The 20,218-nt window shown below is 43.3% G+C and overlaps 1 protein-coding gene across 1 annotated transcript in view; it reads right to left on the reverse strand.

The window, feature by feature from the left end:
- HIC2 (HIC ZBTB transcriptional repressor 2) overlaps positions 1 to 19,982 on the reverse strand; it is a 56,705-nt gene extending 36,723 nt beyond the window's left edge. Inside the window, exon 1 of the mRNA XM_038152076.1 lies at positions 1,969 to 19,982. The gene's annotated coding sequence lies outside the window, so the exon portion shown is untranslated. The remainder of the gene's footprint in view (positions 1 to 1,968) is intronic.
- Between the last annotated feature and the right edge of the window lie 236 nt (positions 19,983 to 20,218).

Here is a 20,218-nt window from a genome sequence, read left to right on the forward strand (position 1 = left end):
AATGAGGGAATGAGGATGCCCTCCTGGAGATAAATGTTCTGGCCTCTTGTGGGCATAACTCTCCCAGCAGGAATTGACAACTGATAATGTTATCACAGAAAATGCATTTAAGCTCAGTTCTGTTAATAAGGTCCTCTCCTAGTTGAAACTAAAGGATCTCTGTTCACCTGGTATCTTCCACGTTTATCTTGCCATTGCTCCAGAAGCAGAACTACTACTAGTGAGGAAAAGTCACCCATAGTAAGGGAATGGACTCTACTTTCAAGCCTCAGAAAAGGGACAGGGGATGAATTGCCTTTGCAATTTGAGAAGGGTACTTCTTATCATCTAGGACATTTGCATGAACCAGCTTCTCCAGCTCATGGTTTAATGAATAAAGGAATCAAATCTTTCAATACATGTTGTAAATAACCACAAAGATTTGCCATCTGAAACAGCTATATATGGCTCTCTTTCCATATCCACCATTTACAAATAAAGATTTCTCATCAGTTGGGAGAGCTGAAGTGAGGAGAGCTCAATGTGTAGCCAAATTGAATCATCAAGGAAAAATCTGAACAACACAATGGTGAAAGTCTTAGAGAAAGTTTGCAGTGGCTTCACCATGTGCTGTTTTTCCCTAAACAAATGTTTTTCTAGCAAGCTGGTAATTTTCCTATTGTATCAAATTCCTTGATACGTACTTGGGAGAAAATTTAGTTGATCCATGAACATTTGCATGGCTTATTTTAGCTGTGAAAAAAAATTCAAGTGAAGAGATAAGAAACTTGCCTGGTGTGAAAATGGCAATTGCAGAGCTAAGGAGGGACCCCCATCCTCACTCCCCATCTTGTTGCCATTCTGCAGCTACAGGAAAGCACAGGCAAGAGGCCCTCAGCTGAAGGACAATAGTGGAGTGATCTTGCTACAACTGCCTGAGCTCAACCTGCTGCTCCCAGTCAGTAGCAGAATCATCACATCCATCCCTTCTCAGGGAGCCCAGAGCTGCCCAGCAGGCCCAGGGGAGAGCTACACCCCCGGATCTATCCACGGGCTTAGGCAGAAAGTAGTATCCAAGGTACCTATCATGGTAACATCTAAATGCGAGTATCAGAGCACTTTACAGACAAAAAGGGCTTTCCCCCAGGCTGTTTAAAATTTGCATGCTCCTGTGTTGCACTGAAGACAGCAGCAATGGTGATTCATTAAGATAATGATTTAAGTAGGAGACTTAAGAAAGCCAGGGTGGATTAACATCCAGAGGGCCACAGTTGGAGCGTCTCCACTCCAGGCTGCCACTTCCCTTTTAAGGGAATGGAGGAATTCCAAAAGTCAAGAGAACTACTAATTAACAGAAGCTCTATCACAACTACAATGTACTGAAGCACTGAAGCACAAGAGCACCACCTCTGCTCCAGCCCATCCTCCTTGGCAAGGACAAGCACAAAATTTTATGCTGCGGGAAAATTTGCATGGCATTTAAAATTATTAGCAATTATAAATCACTGGATTTCCCTTACCTTGATTAATTTGTTAGTGTAGGTTCTCCTCAAAAGAAAGGGATTGTGTGAATTTCTTTTAAACCAATTTTCTATCCACCTTAAAAACAATACACATTTTCTTCCCACCAATTGTCTTTCCCCACTATTGAATAATCAGATGGGTTTGATAAATTGATTGCTCCCACATAATGATGTAAATATACACATTGGGAAAAAGCACACAAGTCCTTTCCACATCCCAACATTTAATCAAATTGTGATCAGTTACGGGTTGAGACATGCATTCTGTCCGTAACACCAGGCTAACGCTCAGACAGTAACAGGCAGCTCAGACTTCATCCCTGCTAAGACAGAGGCCTTTGTACCACGATTTTCATATTTACTTTCAATTGCCTTTTAGAGAGATGGACAGACAACCAGTTAGGCTATTCTGCTGCCCACTTGGAATGGCTGCAGTAGGGCATCCCGGTGTGTATTGCCCACTCACCGCTAGCTGAGCTTGGTCTGAACGTCTTCTAGGCACTCTATCCCATGCTGATTCAGAACAGAATAGCTTCCTGGAATGCAATTACAGAAACAGTGAGGGTTTGTCTTAAAAAGGGATTATTCCAGAACAGCTATTCCTCATTAACTATTCCAAATGGCCTCTTCATTAGGATGATGAAGTTAACTGAGAATAGCTCCTCCATTCAATTTGTAACTTACCTTGGTCTCAGTCAATGATCCTGTTTAGATGAGCCCGTGGTGCAGCATCACACACTCCTAACACTGGCTTCACCAACAGAAACAGACTCACAGTTGCAATGAAAGTAGAGCTGCTGCATGGACACATCTCAGCTGAGTTTGTTTTAAGTTGGGGAGATAACAGGATCAGGAAATATGTTTAAAAAATAGTTGTTTCAATTACAGATCTCATCAGTACTGCCTGTGACACTTGGTACTTTACAAGTCTGAGGATCTGTTTTGTTCAAACTTGGTTTATTGCTTAGATATAGGGAGACCTTAACAGCAGGGAAGTTTTGAGTTCTGGAAATTCTTTGTTTATTAAGTTCTTAGCTTGCAAGATTTCTCATCCAAAAGGGCTGAGAAAGTACCTGGCACATCTTCGATGCTTATTGAATACATTAAATAAATCAAACGTTTTATGATAAAATTCCACTCCCCCACACCAAACAGATGTAAGTGCAAGTCAAGGAGTCTTGAAAAATTGCACTAAAATTGATTTTGCTCCAGTTTTCCCCAAAGGAAAGAATTTGAGTATGGGTTGAGACAAAAATATGGAAAATTTAAGCTATCATGAACAACTGAAAAAAGAAATGGAGAAAAGACAGAAGCCAAAACTAAACTTCATATTCAGCATGCATAATTTATATTCTCTCCAGTGTTCTACATGAGAGGCATTCCTGGACTCACATGTAAAGTGGGAGTCTTTTTTTCTTGGGCACACCATACTTCTAGAGAAAGATGCAAGATACCTTAATGCTGGTATCTCCTGCCTACTCAGGGGGAATCACAAACCACAGAGGTTCTGAGAGGATAGAAAAGACCCAACACAGCTGAGGATGTCAGTACCAAAGGGATCCTGTGTCAAAAAACAGGTGATCCAGTCTGCCATAACTTGATCACAATATCAATATTTCAGCCTTCTTGTGCATACAGGCAATCTTAGTCCATGTACATGTGGTTCATGTGTGCAAAACCAACACAGTGCCTAATATTTTATAAGCAGCTTTTATGGGTTCTTTTTCCCATAGCAGAGAAAGTTAAGAGAGACGTGATAGAAAGGGGTAAGGGCAAATATAAATATTTGCAAATCAAACCAGGGGAAAAAAAAAGCTGAAAGAAACTGAAACCACTTCCAGTCTCTCCCTCCAATAAATTCCACACTCTCATGGTCTCTGGCACCACTTCACAGTAACCCCAAAAGATATTCACCTGCTCCCACAGCACTAAGAAACAAACAGTGAGACATGAACAAAGAAGCTCCCACCTAGGATGACCAATGTAATCCCCTGAGAGCACATTTCGAGGGGAAAACCTTATCGTGAAAGCAGAAGAAAAACAAACACACACATGCACACACACAGCTCCACTGCTGTGCACCATTAGCATCCTCCCCACTTTCTATACACATCCAGGATCAGGAGATTTATATTCAGGCCAAAAGCTCATGCTGGCAGGAGAGGAAAGTAGTTTGGAGAGGAGAGGGGAAGGGGAAAAAAGCCTACAGTTTCTTGGCTTGTGATCAGCAGGCTGGATGCATTCTGTGGAACTAGGCCAAAGCATTGGTTATTATATTCAAGAGAACATCTGAATCCCAGCTCAAGGGAGCAGAGTCTGCGGCTCTCATTTATGCTGTATATCAATTGAATATCAAACCACATTTTCCGCCTTCTGAATAATAAAGCTTAATAGTTTGGGACTCCCATATGGTCTATTGTTAAAATATTTCCAAACACTGGCTGCTGTTTTATTTCTGAAGGAAAGATTTCTCTTTCCTCTTTAAGCTTTACTTGTTTAAAAGATGCTTGTAGCAAAAGCTAAATATATTAATCTTTTAAATATTTCCAGAGTTTGAACTAGGGCTAAAAAATGAGGGGATAAGGAAAAGAAAATACGTTTTGAAACTAGCTTTTTTCTTTTTAATGTCACATGCAAATGTTTGTTCCAGGCAGAAGCAGCTGGTGCCACCAGGCTCTGCTGTTCAGAACAGGGGGTGCAGAAGCTTTCAGAAGCCATGAGTTGCTCTAACAAAGGAGGGACCACACAGACTCAAGCCATTCACAAAAGGACCCAGGCCGATTATTTGACTATTACTTACAAGGAAGCTTGGCCAGTAACTTAGGCAATAAATACTGGAGAAACCTGTTCTGTGCATAACCCAGGTTTGTCTTTTCACAAGTCCTGCTCTCTAATTAGCTACTCATTCCTCGAGGACACTGCTGATGGATGGAGTGTATCAATTTGGTTTACTTTTAAAAGTCAAGAAACTTGCTAAATAATAAATACTCTGCAGTGTTAGGAACAGTCACTAGCGCTCCTTCCTAGTCCCACTGGAGAAGGGCATTCCCATGTTTTCTACTTTGCAGAAAAAGACTCAGGAGCAGAGAGTCTGTAACTCGCAAGGGATGCATTGCCCTGCTCAGAGCCGGGATGAGGACTCAAAAGCGCTCAGCTTTTGATCCTGCATTCACCCCGTCCCATTTACACAGAAGGGCTCAACTGCTCTGCAAGCAGAAGTGAAAACCCTGCAGCACTGCCTGGCTGTGCACTGCTGTGACCCCCCAGCTCCACCTCACCCAGCCCCTGACCTCTCCAAGGAGCTCCTCCTGTGCTCTGGGACAGGAGCTCTGGGAGTGGCACCTTCCCACACATCTGCTGGACACTCAGCCAAGCACAGGGTGCCGAGCCAGGCATGACCAGCAGTGTAATAGCACAGAACAGAGCTGTTCTACAGACCGGGCAGCCCAGTAGAAACTTCTGCTCTCTGCTCCTTATCTTTTGTTCTAGCCCTCATTGCTGTTTCTCATTCCTGTCTCCTACTTCCCTCCTTCTGCCTCTGTGCTCCCCTCCCCTCCATGGCCTATCTGCCCCTCCATCGCCTGCTCTGCTCCAGTGTACAGGGCTTCAGAGTCAGCTGTCCCAACCCTGAAACTGGTTGCTCTTACTCACCAGCTGCCTCCTCCCCAGAAAGGAAGAAATTCCAGTATTTCAACATTTGCTCTCATCCCAATTTGAGCAGAAAAACTGAAATTAGAGACTATGTAGAATGGAAGTTCACAAGTTTAAAAAGAAAGAAACAAAAAAAGGAAACCTATTTGTGAACACCAGTGCATTTTGTGTCATTTGAAATGGAATATTTTACATTACTGAAACCAAAGTTAGTTCATTTTGGTTTGGTGACCTGACCTGAGAAATTTTGTTCTGAGTCAGTACAGTGTTGAGCTGCTCTTCTTCCCACAGTGTTGCACTGCCCCAGCCAGTGCAGCTTGGCAACCCTGGCTCCACTTCTGGGTGAGACTCCCGTGCTGGAAGGCATTTCCCAAAGCACACACTGAGGTCTCCTGTGGCACAGCTTGGCTCTTGGGAGACCTGTGCTGCCACAGGGCAAGGCCAGGGCCCTTGGAGTCCAACAGAATAGGTACCTCAGTCAACAGCTCTCTGAGCAGTCAAGGATGACCTGGAATCCAATGCAATGTTTTGAACCCATCCCAAGTGAAGCCTTTTAGATCAGTTAGAGAAAAGCAAAACAAAGAGGCGTTCCCATTCCGGCAGCATAGACAGGTCAATGTAACATTTCTGGTAAATGCTAGTTTGTTAATTTTACTGGTGATCAGAAATCTAGCATTGTGCTTTTCTAGGAGAAAAACAATGTTTCCACTTTAAAGAAACTACTCTGTTCCCTGAAAAAGCCACTCCAAGGAAAATTCGGATCAGTCTCCTACTGACCACAGCAGCATTCTTACAAACTGGTTTAAAAATAATACCATGAACAAATCTCACTCCTGCAGAAACTTCCTCAGCAGGGAACTTAAATTATAGCAATATCAGCACCCTTCTGCCTCCTGCACAGCTCCTGGCATGATCTAAGGACTGTAGGATTTAGTTCATCAGCCGAGTTTAACAACTAGTTTAGAGTCTGACAAGTATTGAACCAGGGGGTTTGCAACAGATGCCTGACCAGTCGATACCTTGCTGCTTCAAGCCAAGGCACGGCACAGCTTTTATGAGCAGTTGGTAAAAACAACTGCTGGTGGAGCTGCTGAAGGCTCCGAGTTCTACCCCAAATGTTAGGGGTGCCACCAACTCATGCTCAGCAAACAGTTCTTAAAACAAGTGGAGAGGACCCAGAGGAAAGATTAGTATGCATTCACAGAAAGCTGTTTTAGTAGTTTTCCTGTAGACTCCCTAACGCAGCTCTTGCAGTGTGTGTTCTTCCCCCAGGTCTGTATATCTGAGAAGGCAGAGTGTGTGTCTGTATGGATGGATTTGATTTGTTCTTGAAAAAAAAAAGAAAAGGAGAGACACTTAGCCTGTAGTTTCAGGGTTGGAAACTACAATAAACCTCTCTTTTTAAACCCCATAACCTTGTGACTGTTTTATAGTTATAAGGAATCATAACCAGAGAAAGATTTAGCCTAACAGTGATCTGCCCTCAAAGACATTAACCTGTCACATCTGATAGAAGGGGAATAAGGAGACGAACCTTTCCTCTAAGTAATTTAAACAGATGGTGTATGGCTATGGTGGGAACTTACTGTAAGTTGCCCCTGTAACAAGGGTAAATTTGGCAATGCTGCACACCCAAAGCTGCTATTTACGAGTCAGTGTGAGAAATATCTCTGCACAATTTCCTTGTGTTTTAAAACTTGAACTCTCTACAACCATATCTCACCACTTTTGTGGTTGACACATTCAACCAGCTTTCCACCCACTTTTTCACCCCCGTTTTGCCAGCAAGATTTAGTCTCTCATATTTGCAATTTTTAACTCTTCTCAAAGTAATTTTTTACTTTTGAGGGACCAACAGAAGATAATTAAGTCATCATGCCAACATGTTAAAGCAGTTTTCTACCAGTATTTCAAATAAAATTTTCTTTGTCTGGGTTTATAGTAGGTTCTTACCCTACAAAGCACACCAAAGTTTTCAGTTTAGTTTCTCTTTCTTTCGTTCTTCATACCCTCTATAGAAAATAAAAGCTTTATTTTCTCTCCTTCTCTCTTCCCCCACCCCCAACCTCAACCCCCAATTTCTCATTTCTAGTTTTATCATACAACTGCTCTTCCCTCAGAAGCATGAAGTTGCTTCTCCAGACTCACAGTAAGAAGCATTACTTGATCACCTTGCTCTGGGTTCCTGCCTCTCCTCTAGAGGAGCAACAATTGGCTCCTGGGACACTTTGCTCTGTTTCCTCTCTTGGAAGATAGCCAAGGCTTACTCAATTCTCTCTTCCTCAGGTCTGCCACTCAGCCCACTAACCTATCCCTATTTTCCACCCACACTGAACAAGACATAAGGTTTCCAAACTTATCTGGAGAGCTTAGTCCCAAATTCAACTCCTTGTCCTGTAAGTGACCAGACATGAAACCAATTCCAGAGCTTAAGAGTTCCCATGATATCTCAAAGCAGGTGAAGACCATTATTGTCAGATTCCTAGCATGCAACAAGGCTGATAGGGAGCACTGAAAGATATGGGGTAGCAAGAGACCAAATTCACTTGCAGTGGCAGTCCAGGGGAGTATACTGAATTCAAAGGAGCAGTAAACTGAGACACTGGCTTTCCAGACTGGTCAGGGGAGGATTGGTCTTAGAAGACCTGAGGGTAATCCCCAGATTACCCTTCCCCACGCTCACAGGGAGCAAATGTCACTTTGCATGGTGAAGCATGCCAGCTTGGGAGCATGCTCTATGTTTCATGTTAATGAGTATTTGTGTGGAACCCAGCTTCCTTCCCCTCCCTAATTTTTATGTAATTAAGCATCAAAACGAGCATTTTGTTTCAGTCTACAACAGTGACGGACAACAGCACTATAGAATAACAGCAAAGGGAGAGAATTAAGTAAAAAAATGCAGGTGGTAGACACTGCTTTGGCCACTGCGTGAAATGAAGGCTTGAGTGCACATTTTTGCCTGATTGCATAGCTGTTTCTGCTGCCCATCTAATCTGCTTAGAAAACTGGTTTTGAAGGATATGGTTCAGACATACCACTCGCATGGGGAGGGGGGAATGATGAGGGGAGAAAAAAAAAGTGCTGCAGCTGCAAAAGATAAAATAGAGACAACTAATTTTCTCAGAGCTTGCAACACAACCTCTCCCCCTCCTCCACATGCAGTCACTGCACTGGCAGGATAAGCTGGAGATTCTCCAGCGTAAGCAAAGAAGGCACAATAAGGTGTGCAGGCCCTTCTCCGCCCCGCTCCCCACAGGCCTGAGGGGTACCACAGAGGCTGACAGCCCCGCTCGCAGGGAGGGGGACATTCCTCCGCCCGCTCCTTTCCATTGCATGCCCGTTTTTCAGAGGGGACGTGAGAAACACACAGTGCTGGATGTTATGCTGAGACAATAATGAGCGTAAGAGAGCTGCAGACTCCTGCTGTACCAATTGGTGGCTGGGTTCTGAACTCTCATTGTGTGATCCGATTTCTCCTGTCATTCAAGCCATTTTGCAAACTCCAAGCATACGTTCATTTAAGCCATGTGTCCTGAAAGCTAAACAGCTGAAGGGGACAGGGAGAGAGGGGTAGGGAGAGAGGAGAGCCACTGGATTTCTGGTGACAGTGTCTAAAATACACATTTGCACAAGGAAATCTCACTTTAGATCGTCACTTAGCAGAACAACTACAGCTGCTGACAGGCAAGAGGTACAGTTTCAAGTGACCATCAGACATAAAATAGGCCAAATAAATTACTGCAGTCTAAAGGGAGTGGGTGTGTGTGCTCTCACAAATGTAACAGAGATAACAAATGGATTACCACTGAGTGACCCAATGTCAAGATTAGCAGCCCCAGTTCTCATTTCAGTTACACCGTAGCAATGACATTACCCAAGATCTAGCAGAAGCGAAACTGAAATCAGAGTCCAACCCAGGATGTCAGGGAGGCAGCTGCTTTAGTTTTTTAATGCCTAGAATTTCAACCCAGTTTGCTTTGTTTCAAGAGCCTAAACTGCCTCTGGCAGAAGGGGCAGCAGTCTTTGCCAGCTGCCACGTGATCTGCAAAGATGTTTTCTAAATGGAATTTTTTTTTTTTTTGGACACGGCATTAGGGGAGAGGAAGTAGGGGTTGTTAGTGACAGAGGCAGGCAGCAATAGAAGTATTTTGGCATGTTTTGTCACCTTCCTCAAAGGTATTTTGTCCCTTTATTTCCATTCTGTGCCCATACATAGAGTTACCCTCTCCTCTGCACTCTCCTACACATACACCCCTGTTTTCTTTGAAAGAATCAAGAAGGCCAGTTCTGGCCTTTGTGGGGTCTTTGAGGAAACATAGTGTGAGTGGTTACTCCATCACTGAAGTAAAATATAAGGGGGTTTTAAATATATAAAAATAATTTTAAGCTTTCCAAATATTAAGTGCTTATGGAAATTAAACATCTGCTAACAATAAACTCCCAAACAAATGAGAAGATAGTTTCAGTCTGACTGAAATGCTTTCCCTTGCTAATTGCTAAGAATACAATTTTCCTGTCTTTTACAATAGCAATATCATTAGTTCCCCAATTATCCCAGTATTTCAATCCTTTTTCTTTCACAACAGAATGAAAAAGGTCTGATTCCCATCTCCGACGCAACTTTCAGAGTCCTGCAAAACCAAGAGAGAAACTGGCAATTATGACGAGCCGCAGAAAGCCCTGAGGGCAGAGACTGACTACGTGGGTTGCAGAGTCCACCTGCACACCTTTTCTTACACCACATCGCCCACAGCCCCCTCCGAGTCTGCCGAGTTTTCACAAGTATCTACTACAGACTACACCCCACTGCGGCGATAACCCACGCGAATGCTTAGAATAGCATATGCCAGGGGGAGAGAAGGGGGCCACCAGCTGAATTTGCATCACACAAGGAAATAAGTCAGTTGGGCAAAAGCCCCTTATGTCTGCTTGGGAATGTGGAGCTAAAAGGGCTTTCACTGCTTGGAGAACTGCAGATCTCCTCCAGCTTCTCATCTCACCCCTCTGCAACTTGGTGCAGAAGTACACAGAAAAGATTTCAAAACCTCATGGTACTTTGTACTATACAAGAAAAGCAACTAGTCCTTTGCATGAGTACGTTTTCTGCATTTAAGAATCAAAAAGAACTTAACTACTACAGTACTTGCCCTCTATCCACTTAAGGGATGAAAGACCCAGCCTAGTTTGCTCGAGGTCAAACAGCAAGTTCAGCAGCAAGAGATGACAAGGGCTCAGGTACATCCAAATCCCATTCAACTGTTGTACCCCTTAGACTGAAGGGATGTTAAACATCCTCATGGCATCAGGAATGACTAATGCCCTCCCAGGTCAGCTTGCGATACAGAACTGGGAACTCACACATCTCCTTCCTCTTGCCTCCCACTCCAGTATTGTTGCATAGCCCATGTGAGGAGATTTTCCTAATCAGCAATTAAATAGTTAATGCTTCCATTACAGCAGATGGAACAGGAGTTGCTGCAGGGAAGGTATGCAGAGGGAAGGAGGAGAAAAGACACAGCAAGGAGGAAAAAACAGAGAAACAGTCCTAAAGGAAAAGCAGTTTTCCCACTAAAAGGAGTGATTAGTTGACTAGACAACATAACCCTTAAGACTTTGTCTAGACTAGGATAAAATGCTACATTGTTGAAGGTGTTTGAGTGGTATAAGGTAGGTAAGGCTCGTGGCCTTTGAGGATGTGGTAGCCAAGGAAGAGACTAATTAGGACATGTTCACTAACATGTCTTAATGTTCCATGCTTAAATCCTTGCCCAAGAACTCAAGGCTATGCAAAGCAAAGGTCTCATTCTGTTCTAATGACTGTAAAACCAAAGCTATGACACAGTGCAAAAAAATCAGAACGGTGAGGAATTGCTGAAGTCTCACATCCCCCATTTCTCTTATGTTCATTGAATGACTAGGAACATTTGCATCTTAAAATATTCACCAGCATTTTACCAGACAATCTACTATGACATTTTTCCTCTAAAAATTGAATCAAAAGCCTAAATGCCAATAGTAAAAGAGACCACAGGCTAACAGCCTAAACTCCTACAAAACTTATCCTTTTGCTCCAGTGTTTGCACAGGCAGATTTTGGAAGGAGGGCGTGAGAGAAATAGACAGGACTATGAAGAGTGTGCCCAAGGCTTCAGCAAAACCATCATTTTGATAATCCATTACCAGGTTTGTAATTAAAATCAAGTCCCACCTCGCTAAGACAGCCAGATGCATCCACAGAGACCTTGTTCTGAGAGTTGTTACACTAAATACTAGGAGAATCACAAATGCTGTAGCTTCTTCTTAACCCTTCCAGCAGTATTTCAGGAACCACCTGTCAGTCTGAAAATCTGATCGCTTTTCTCCCAGCTTGTTGCAGGCTCTAGGTGTGCCCCTAACCAAATAGGCTTACCACTTAAAAGCTTAATTACACCTGTGGCTTAAACCTTATCCCAGACAGCACTCGGGAGCATTTGGATTTGGGTGTTTCAGGTGTGAGACTGGGGCCTGCATTCACAAACACAGCTAGGCAAGTCAGAGTAGGAGCCCCTGGTAAAATAAGCAGTACACTGGGGAGCAGGGGATAAAGAAGAAAGAAGTGCTTTTTCCATTTTGATCACATGTAACTATATTTACATTTCCACAGTTGGGCTTGAGTAATGTCCACCCCCTTGTTTGTGACTGAGGGCAGGTACTAGAGCCTCAAATTTCTTCTCCACAACAAAAAGATCAAAGTTTGAGCCACTTGTGCAACTTAGGTGTTTACAGTGAACTGGTCTAATCGCATGGCAAGCCCTTCCTCCCGTTATCAGTCTCACACTGAGCCAGCTCCTTCATTCCATAAGCACCAGGGAGGACTGAGAGGAGAGGGCCCACATCTGGTGTGGATTATAACCCACCATCTCTTCTATCTACTCTAACATGGGAACTAAATGAGAGTGTGCAAGGGTAAGGTTTAACATATTCAAGTAAATACTCACTTGGGATGTGGTCTGCAGGGCTGACAAAGCATCTGCAGGTTGTATTTTTAAAAATAAAAAGCAAGCAAGTACTGTGTGAAGAACCAGAATGAAAGACAAGGCTCCCTTCACTGCTCTTCTCAGTACTGCCGAGGTAGCACAGGCTCATGGTGCATCTTAATGTCAAAGGAAACCTGTGCTGCTTTGTCCAAAGTTACTGGCAAAAGAAAGATAAAGAAGTAGAGCACAGTAGAAGTCCATGCAGACAAGCTTCCACATTCCTAATCTCGTTTTGTCTCATGCAAAGGACACACAAACTTTCTTGGTCTTCGTTTTGTAAGCTATGAAATGGAGCTAAATTTTAGGGTGTTGTGAAATGGTTTTTAATTAATAATTGCAAAGCACACATCTTCAGATGAAAGGTATCATATAAATATTAATGAGCTCAGACTACTGGCAGTATGCGTGTCTCTTAGGAATCGTAAGCACCATGGATGGATCAAAGAGGACATGTAGCTCTAAGAGACAGTGGTGGGAGTAGTCTCTGTCTTTAACTGTATTTTAAAGTAGATCCTCAAGACTGTTGTGGATATGCCCTATCAAGTTACAGCAGCTTTCAATTAAAATGACATTTTATCCTTAGGCAAAATTCCACCGTGCACCTTTTTATAGTAGCAGGGCACATTTTCCTTCATACAGATATTTCTTCTACATACATGCATTACCAGATCTTTGTAAATAGGGGTCAAACCAACTGGGAAATAGGAATTTTACCTTCATTTTCATCAAAATAAATACCCCTTACCTAGTTACATTGCTGAAAAACTCCCAGCTCTACTGCAGTGCCGTGACAAGAAGCAGGATGAGGATGTGGCAGTTGTTTGCTTCGCAGTGCTCTTAGCTCAGCCTGGCAGCACTTCAGACATGGAGCTGTCCTTTGAACGAACGTGGCAGAAAATGCCGCATGGTGAAGGTGCTGCTTCTGTTCCCCTGAGCAGGGGCAGCACGAATGGTGGCTACGGACACGGCGGGGAGAGGAGCGAGCCCCTCCGCGGGCCGTGCGCGGGCATGTCGCTGCGGCGAGGGAGCAGCAGAGCGGCCTGCGCAGCGCTGCCCTGCTGGGCAGGCACGCCGGGGAGGAGGCTCGCAGCCGCCTCAGGAATGCGGGATGGCCGCAGGCCTCAGCAGTGTTTTCCAAAGAGGTGCTCAGGTTTGTTTCTCTTAGGGTCCAGCAAGTCTGTACTATTTTGTTATTGGGGGCGGCGGTGGGGAATGAGGGAGGATTGCCTTTTTGGGGTTTTTAAAAATACATTACAAGGCAACAGGGAGCAAAGATATTTCTTTGCCTGAGGAAAATTCAGTTTTAGCAGCTGCCTTCCTACCTTTTTCCAGCTGCAAGACACCATGGACAGCTTTCTGCCTACTTCTCTGCAGCCAGGCGTCCTAAATGCTTTGTGAGCCTGACACGTGGCCAGCCAGGCGGTCTAGAGCAACTTGCCTGCAGTCGGGGGCTGCATTTCATTTCCTCAGCGGAGTCACACCAGTGGCCCTCTGTCCTGCTCACCTCGGGCACGTTTCCGTAAGCTCTGCTCTCTGCAGTTGCTGCTAAGGCAGTGCTGTAGCTGCCTCTGGTTTCTTCCACACTGGAGCAACTGGGACTGATCGCTTAGTGCTGGTATTAAGAACAAAAATGGGATGGTGTAGGCACGCTCAGTGCTTGTAATTGTGTCCCCGAGCTGCTCAGAGGGAGCACAGCAAAGAGATGGCATTAAGAGGCCTTACCACTTCTTTGGCAAAAGAGACTGAAATTTGGATGATGCTCAGAATAAACAACACCTTGATCGTTCAGAAAAAAAATTCCCCAGAAATTAATTTCCTCCCGTATTGCCAATATAACATGGGGTGTTCACAATGCAGTGAGTTGTGTCCAAAACAATGGTCCAAGAATAACCTGGATCTACTTGCTGTGCTCAGTGCTAAAAGATATGATAGAAAATATAACTGTATTTTGATACCAAATAACATAAATTTGGACACCATGCCAACAATTTTTAGAGAAGGAACCATGAACTCTAACCAGAAAGACTGGGAGGTTAATTTCTTCCCCGGCCACACCAGGGAATTTTACACCTCTGTATGAATAATGTTTTCATAGCAAACCCAGGCATCAGTCCTAGCAAATACCTCTCTGTAAACTCTAGCCCAAAAGAATCACTTTGGAAAAGGTCATACCACCTCCTGTTCCCAGAATTAAGTTAATTAGCACTTGTCCCTCTCTGTATAAGGTCAGGGATCCTCCTACAAAGAAGGTACACAACCAGATTGTTAAAAGATGTACACATGCTCTCTTAAGCAAACAGGCTTCTCTGTGGTATCACTAAGAAACCCTCTGGTCATCCCTGTAGAATTCCCAGTTGGAAGGGAAGCAGGCTGGGAGATCAGTGTAACCAGTGCTTTGCCAGGTACGAGGAGCACAGTGCATGCCAATAGGAGTGCTGATATTTTAGTACTAGGCAGTGATCTCTCTCCATCTGGATGATTTTTATTAGGTTCAGCATCAGCCTTCATGTAGAATGAAATATCTGAACTATGGGAATGTTTTCTCATTGAAGTTAAAAGATTTGCAATGCATTTTCCTCTACAACACACTTTATTCTTATTTCTTCTTATTCCATCCAGGTATTTGTGATATATATATATATATATATTAGGGAAGTATTCCACTTCTCCATGTGACCACCTACATGCATCGACAGAAAGCAAATCCAGGTAAGACCTGCTATCAGTTATATCTGGTTGCAACTGAAGTTTGATCAGCAATGAAGGTCAACACACTGTTCTGTATTTTCTGTCCACAAAAATGTTACACAGTGCACTTACTGAAAGTGGTTTAAAAATAGCCTAGCCCATACGGTTCTTGGGCACAGAAATTTTGTCAAAGGTTGCCTGCCACAGAACCCACTTGCTGATTTACAGCAGTAGTTTAGGAACAGAAACCCAGACCCAAGTGTTTAATTACCACCATTCCCATTCTAATCTAACACAGCACCAACCGTGTAGGATGCTAAACCCCCCTTCTGTCAGCCAGCCATGGCTGCTTGCTCTGAGCACAGCCTCGAACCTGCTAAGCAAGAAAGGATTACACCAAGGACAACAGGCTCCAATTCCCCAGAGAGAACACTCCTTTGCAGGCCCATAAAAAAAGGGTTCAGAGACTATTTGTGTCAACTCCCTAAACCACAGACCACAACTAGCCCTCCCTCTGAAGCACTTGCATGCAGCTCCTTGCAAAGCTGGAGCAAGATATGTTGGCATCCAGATCACCGCCTTTGGGGGCCCACCCATCCCTCTTGGTCTCTTCCATCCCTTATCGCAGACTTGCAGACCCTCTCCTGGGGCAGCAGCAGAAACTGGGGTGTATTTGCCTCCAGGTTTGGCACTCTTCTGTTTCACCATCTCCCTGTTCTCCTGACCCAGGGTGCAGCCTGCCCACCCTGCTGGGTCCTCTGATACCAAGAGGGACATAACACGTCCCTCACAAGTAAGAAATGTGAACCTGGCAACTCTGGTAATTGAAACAAAAGGGGATTTAGGAAGCACTTGGCATTTCAGCTTTAAAGTTTAAGATAAACAAGGCAAAACTGAACCGTAGAAAAGGAATGGCTTATGGGCAGCTCAGACTTGTCCTAGACTTTCAAGCCAGTCATTTCCCATAAATACTCATAATTTCAAACATAAGAAAGGGGGAGAGGAGACAAAACAAACTGAGTCAACCTTTTACTGCCTTTCTGATTCAGACGCCTCAGCAGATATAGGACAGAAATTATTCTAGGAAAAAGTTCCTTTTTATGTATCTGGGACAGCCCCCAAAATTTTTACCAGAGGGGAAGAAGAGGACAAGAACTAAACTGCGGACCTGTCTACACCCTAGCAGGAATTCACCCATTTTTCACCTCCCACAGGTATCATTAGCATGCTACTGAGAGCAGAAAAAAAAGCAGCTAAGATCAAACACAAGCTAGTAACAAAGCTCTTCCTCTTGTCATCCTTCGATGGGCCAGAATTTCTGGCTGCAGCTTGTCTTTCCCTGAAAGGCTGGGCTAGTTCAGAGTCCCTTTTAAAAGAAGTGCCACGCTATGGACGTGCTACAGCTGCGACACAGAAAGTGCAGAAGGCAGGAAGTCTGACGTTCACACCAACCTCAGCCCCTTCACTCACACCTCTTTTCAAATAGCTTTAGCACATGGAGCCCACATTTTCACGTTCTCAGAACTAGCTTTATCTATCACACTGCAAGTTTATGAGAAATTTTTGAAATAAGTCTCTTTTTCCACACTCAAAGACTCACTCAGCTGGGGGCAACTTTTAAATTGTTTCTGTAAACTGTTCTCCTCTCTGATTTTTACACTAAGTTGCCACACTCCCTTTTAAAATAGTATATATAATTTTTAAAAAATAAAATACGGATTGAAACACCATACCAACTGTTGTCACAGTCCAAAAATGTCTGGATTTTCAAACTTAAGTCCACCACTGTGTAAAAAGGCCACACACATGTAAGTGTCAATCAGGCTCAGTGGCAAAACAGAGGGACCCAGGCTGAGCCTGCAGAATGGCACAAACTTTCCTGGACAGAAAAACAGTGCCAGTTCTCACCCATCTGGAAAAATCTCTTCATTTTTCAATGCAGACTTTTGGAATTTGACCTCAAGAAGCCAGGTGCTTGATTTCTGCATCTCCGGCTTTGCTGTGTTTTGTGACAGAAGAGGAGGAGAGAGAAATAGGAAAAGTGTATTATTTTCAAGGTTACACCTTAATTACACCTAATATTACCATAGTGACTGTTTTTTCAGGCAATTCAAGTGGCCTCTTCTGTGCCCAAAAATTCTGTAGCTGATCCTATGCATTTTTAACAGAAACACTTATCTCCATTCCCCTCCTCACAGCATCAGGATTAAAATTAAGTAGCATTCAAAGTATTTGTGGGAAATGGCAAACAAATGGGAAGTAAAGCCTGGAAGTTGCTTGGCAGCAGAAATCAGCTATGGCAAGTAGCTCAGTGAGGGCAACAAAACCCAGAGTTGTCCAGCATTTGAACACTCAGCAAAAGACTGATGGGTGAGGGGAAAGGGCCAACCCCACATGATACTGCCAGGTCTCAAGTACTATTTTGAATCAGGTAAACTAATATCTCCTGTACCTATTCCAAACCACAGAGTAATACATGGTCTCTGTCTACAAAGTCTGCTGGCTGCCCCCTTTGGAAGTAGCATCTATCTTGGTGAAGATCTTGTATTTTCTCTTGGTCTCTGGAAAAGGATCCCAAACAAGTGGCAGGGACACAGGGGTTTGGAAGCCTTTGCATGTTTATCTTTACTGATAAGGCTGCAATCCTTGCTGCAAGCACATCAGCCTGTGTCTGCAGCAAAACCTTATTCCAATGGATGCCTGCCTTGAAACAGGCTTCCTTGGGACTGGGCAATGCCTTTAACCCCTTAATGCCCCATCTAAAGAAGCCTTAGTGTAGATTTCTTTTTCTTGCTTGAAGATGCATCATGTTTTCATACAACTTAAAAAACAAGCATGTAAGTCAGACCTGCTTTAAGACAGCAGCAGTGCAGATTATATAGATTATATACCTCCAGAGATACTATCAGGGCAATTTACCCTCAGAGAGTTTCATCTCCCCAAACCTTCTCTGGTTCTGTGCAGATCAAAAGAATTGTCCATTCAAAATAAAAGGATGCAGCTATCCAAACTGTGGGTGGAACACATAAAAATTCATTAAGAGGACTTCTTGAAATTATTTTGTCAAATTGATTGGAGACCTTCAGCCAGAGCTGTATGGATTCTTAGAACTGGAGAATCAACTATGATTCCCAGCCATCTGATCTTTTTCTAACAGGTTAACTAACCTTGTTCGTGCAGCTTTGTTAATGAAACCTCAGATCACTCACAAACACGCATGCCAAGGGCAAATATCCAGAAAGTCACCAGGGATCTCCCACAGCTCACATGCCAAGAGCTTGGACAGCCTGAAAATAACAAACAAGTGGCTTTTCTCTGACAGCAGGTTTCATTTATGTGCTCCCACTTGCTCTTTCCCCATCTTCTTCCTACACCACTGAGTCAACCTTGACCAGACAGGTTTCAGTTAAACATGTGCTTTGCCAAAGGTGTTTTTAAATTATGTTTTTTAAAGTTTATTTATAGTACACACGCACAGTGCATGATGCTTTCAGGACTTCTGGGAGACTTCGGCATGTCAGGCAGAACTTCACCAGGTAGAAGGAACTTGAATTCATCAGCTGGACCATGGAAAACCACCTCCTCCTCACTGGTCTATCCAACTCAAAGATGAAGTGCTATAAAATAACTTTTACTCTGTTATCTCCTACCCATTATTCATAACATCTATGATCAACATTCTAGAAATTCCAGTTGAAAAAATGTAGAGAAATCCAAGTGATCCCCTCTGATCACTGAGCTGATCTCTTACCAAAACCAGCAGCTCGTGCAACAATGCAAATATTCTGTAAACAATTTCCCATTAGGGCAGGGGTTGGAAAACAAACTTTATAGAAAGTGAACTGGGTAAAACTTGCAGTGAGAGTTACGTGGTCCAGCACTCCTTGCATGTGGCAAACAGTAAGTTTCATTTAGAGGTTTGTCCTAAATGGTTGTATTTGACCCATGTGACCAGTTTCTCTTTTCATAAGAAAAATGTAACATGACCACAAGATCATTTCGAAGCAGAAAGGCAAATATTTTCAGGAGCAAGCCTCTCAGCTAAGTTTTGACCCTAAAAGACAGTTGTTCTCATGGTTTAGCTTCCAAATTATATGCAGCACAAGTCTGGATTTACTGCACAAACCTTTGCTATGCACAAGAGATCCCCCATCCTGCTCCCTGCTCTGTACCTGGCCTGGGCAGGGAGCATCCACTGGACAGGCCCTTCAGATCAAAGGCTGTGCTCATGACTGGTTTCGGGACAAGTTTAACTTTCCCTGCTCCAAAATGATACAAGTTGCTGAAATATTGTTTCCTCAGCTGCACAGTAAATACAACCAGAGTAAGTTACTCAGAGTAATGGCTCAGAAACCACAATTTTAGGAGGTGGCACAGAAGCGTTCTGAGAGGAGAAGAAAAGGATGCGGTAGACAATTTGCTAATGCCCAGAAACTCTCTGTCTCGGAACAAGCGAGCTGCACGCCAGAATGCCTCGGGACAGGGCTGAGCCCAGTGCTCTTTCCACAACAGCAGCTTTTTCTAAATAAAGATGTCTTTACACGCAGGACTTGGGAAACTTAATTCAGATTAACTAAAATTGTGAATTTAAAGTGAATTAGCTAAACCACACTGTATCTCTGTACAGACACCCTCATTCCATGTTAAAAGGAACTTTATTTCATTTATCTCATTCTACTAAATTAAGAGCGTTTTAATTGTAAGAATGCCCATGCAGGGATTAGTAGGTTGCACAAATGATGAAGTTACATGCTATGCTGGAGCTGAATGTGGCATAGCAAGTCTCCCCACTTCCATGCTAAAAAATGCTCATTTCCCACCACTTAAAAATAAGCTTACTAAAATTATAAATTTTACTTTTCTAATTACTCATGTCTACAAATCTAAAGCTGCATTTAGAAAAACTTGCCTCTGGCTCTGCATCTTTTGTTTCAATCTATCAGACCATATGCATTGTTTAAAAATTAAAGTATCAGAAGAAAAAAGAATATTGATATAATAAAAAACTGGAAAAGACAACAGCACATAAGAGATATTCACAGCATTTCTTTAAAAAAAAAGCCAGACATCAGACCCAAGCCACATCAGCTGCAGTCTGCCAATGGACCTGGATCTAGACCATTCCCTGAGCTACTGATTTAGGTAGCTACTGACTACCTAACAGAGAGGACAACTCTCAAGTTTTAGAATTGAGATTGTTGTTTGTTAGCAACTATCTGTATTTCCAGCTCACTAAGTAGTGGGGACCTCTTACAGCTTCATCATGGGTCTTAAAACACCACAACTCAGACAGTGGCTCGGAGAGAACATTTCTTCATCAAAAGGCTCAGCAAAAATCACTTCACAGAGGAGACATGGCAGG

The sequence above is a fragment of the Motacilla alba genome, chromosome 15 (assembly GCF_015832195.1).
Source record: "Motacilla alba alba isolate MOTALB_02 chromosome 15, Motacilla_alba_V1.0_pri, whole genome shotgun sequence".
Classification (NCBI taxonomy): Eukaryota; Metazoa; Chordata; class Aves; order Passeriformes; family Motacillidae; genus Motacilla; species Motacilla alba.